The following is a 2,546-nucleotide window of genomic DNA, read 5'->3' on the forward strand; positions in this document are numbered from 1 at the left end:
TCCCCTTTTTGTAGCTAACTAGGCCTGGGTTTGTTAATAGAGAATTCCGGAAGAAAATTAAAATATGTTTGTGGCCTTGCTGAATCAAATACCCCAGTTAATATTTAGAAAATACCCACTTTGGGAGCAAACAGCATTATTGGTGGCATCTATTATGGAGAGATAGCTGAACACAGTCTGTATGTCTCTAAACCAGTGTTAAATCAATCTCAGGGTTGAGAGGGGAAAAAGGGAATCTAAAATCACGTGTGCAGACATACCTAGGATCCTTGTCCTTCTGGATCCATGCTTCCTTCAGGGTCTTCATCATTATAAACGTTCCCTGCCATCTGCCACACTTGCATGATACTATCTTCTGATACAAATCACCCAAGGTTCATTGGGATTCCAGGAACAATCAGATATCTTAGCAGCGTGTGACCACCATGAATAAACAGTAACCCAGGTCGGCCATCTTCTGCATCTTCTGAAGACTGCTCTTCTCCAGTTTTACTTAAATCCCAGATATTCAGTCTGCGATCAGTACCTCTGGAAGCCAGAATAGTCTCCTTGTGAGGTTACCACTGAATCTGAAATATTTCATCCTTATGTGATTCAAAAGGATGCAACTTAAGTTTCTGATTTCTTAGATCCCACAATGAAGCAGTCTTGTCAGCTGCTCCTGTGGTGAAAATGAATTCACTATAAGGATTGAAAGAGTGGCAGTTTACTTTTGCAATGTGAGCATCAACTGAATGGCTTGGTTTGGAAGTGTTGTTTGACTGAGTATCCCAAATTGTAAGTTTCTGGTCATCAGCAACTGACCTAAACAGAGACTCAAGGAGCAGATGCCAGCAAACATCTCTACTACTGCTGTGGGCCCTGTAAAGATGGTCTTCACATCCACCACTTTTCCTCCCTTTGGAACAGCATTGATGTCCCTTAGGCAGATGGTATGGTCATCTGAAGCACTAAGTCAGTGCTGACTAAGATTTGGGTTCCAAGAAAGTACATAGCCTTCCTTCTGATGTCCACAGAGATGCAAGTCTGGGTTGCACTCTCCAGAGGGGTCTGGTTTAGAAGGATGCTTTGTATAGTCAAAAACAAGAACATCACTGGATGGAGTCTGTTGCAATGATGCAAGTATTCTGGGGTCTATAATAGGCCCTGTTTAATTCTCCTTCATGGTTGATCTTGATTTCTATTTCAATTTTCCCACTAACAGAGCCAAAGCCTCCAAATTCTCCTATCCCACTGTTGTGGTGTGATGCATCAAACAGGGCATCGTCATTAGGGAGCTGCTCGTTGGCTATTACAAAGTGGTTTTGTTCATCTGATGTGTGTGTCCCCAGCACAAGTTGATGAATGCTGAAATCCTTCCCTTCTGGTCCGGTTACATCTGGAAGCCACTGTGCTGTTAGGCTGGGCTACTCCAGAGCATGGGTCATCACCAAATCATAAAGCAAAGGCATGTTCCTTTTTCCATATCTTGTACTTCTCCTAGATCATATGTTCTTCCACTGCATCATCAAAGACTGCTTCCTTGTCAGCCATGGTGGAAGCTACAAAAATACATTAATTAAAATAGGTGTTATGATCCAGTGTTATGATCTTTCAAGCCAAAATTTAAAGAAGAAAAGATGCGGGCTAGGGATGTAGGGATATACTTCAGTGGAAGAGCACTTGCCTAGTAAGAGCAAGGTTCTGGGTGCAATCCCCACTTGGGGGATGAAGAGAGAGAAAGAAAATATTACAAAAGGAATTGAGAGGCATTTCTTATTTACATGGTCCATGAATTAATCAAACAAGGCTGTGAATCCCAATGCAACTGATTAGGTGTGTTGTCTTGAACAAATCATGCCCCTACTCCTAAAATGGGTGTTTTTGATGAAGAAATAGGTCAACCATGCTTATCTTTAGACAATCCCCCATATTTTAAGGATTAAAGATTTTTTAAAAAAGAACAAAGCACCTACAGAGTGAAACATATTTCAGACTGTCCTTAATGATAAGGTTCTATTTCTGATCAGTTCTTGCCTTGATTACATGAATGTGTGGTTTAGGAGAAATAGTGTAGATAAAACTTCAGTTCTCTAAAGTTCATTGGTTCTAATGTTATCTCATCTTATTTCCCCAAGTAATCCTTCCTCTGAAGCCATAAAGGACCCTGAAGTTTAGAACTCAATGTAACTGGCTGGGGGTAGGGTGAGAAGACACAGAATCCAGGAAATAAAAATTGAGAGAGAACATCAAAATGTATAAGGATATTTCAGAAAAATTCAGGCATGTAGGGCCTGGAGTTTAGTTCAGTGGTTGTAAGTGCCTCTGCAAGCATGAGGTCATGAGTTCAATCCCCGGTACCAAAAAAAAAAAAAGAAAGAAAGAAAATTTAGGAATGCAATTTTTGGGATATAATAGCAAAAATAATACGTTTTCTTAGATACCTTTGTTTATGTGTACAGTATATGCTGCTATTAACCGTATTAGAAATTAAAACACAATTTTAAAATATTTTTTAATTCACATGTAAATTCAACACCAGCCTGGGAAACATAAGGAGACCTTGA

The 2,546-nt window shown here is 39.9% G+C and overlaps 1 pseudogene; it reads right to left on the reverse strand.

Annotated features, from left to right (window-relative positions):
- Positions 1-260: 260 nt before the first annotated feature.
- On the reverse strand, positions 261-1,533 carry LOC100728005 (histone-binding protein RBBP4-like; annotated as a pseudogene).
- Positions 1,534-2,546: the final 1,013 nt, after the last annotated feature.

The sequence above is a fragment of the Cavia porcellus genome, unplaced genomic scaffold, assembly GCF_034190915.1.
Source record: "Cavia porcellus strain 051 isolate PalLab524CR breed Dunkin Hartley unplaced genomic scaffold, mCavPor4.1 scaffold_12, whole genome shotgun sequence".
Lineage (NCBI taxonomy): Eukaryota > Metazoa > Chordata > Mammalia > Rodentia > Caviidae > Cavia > Cavia porcellus.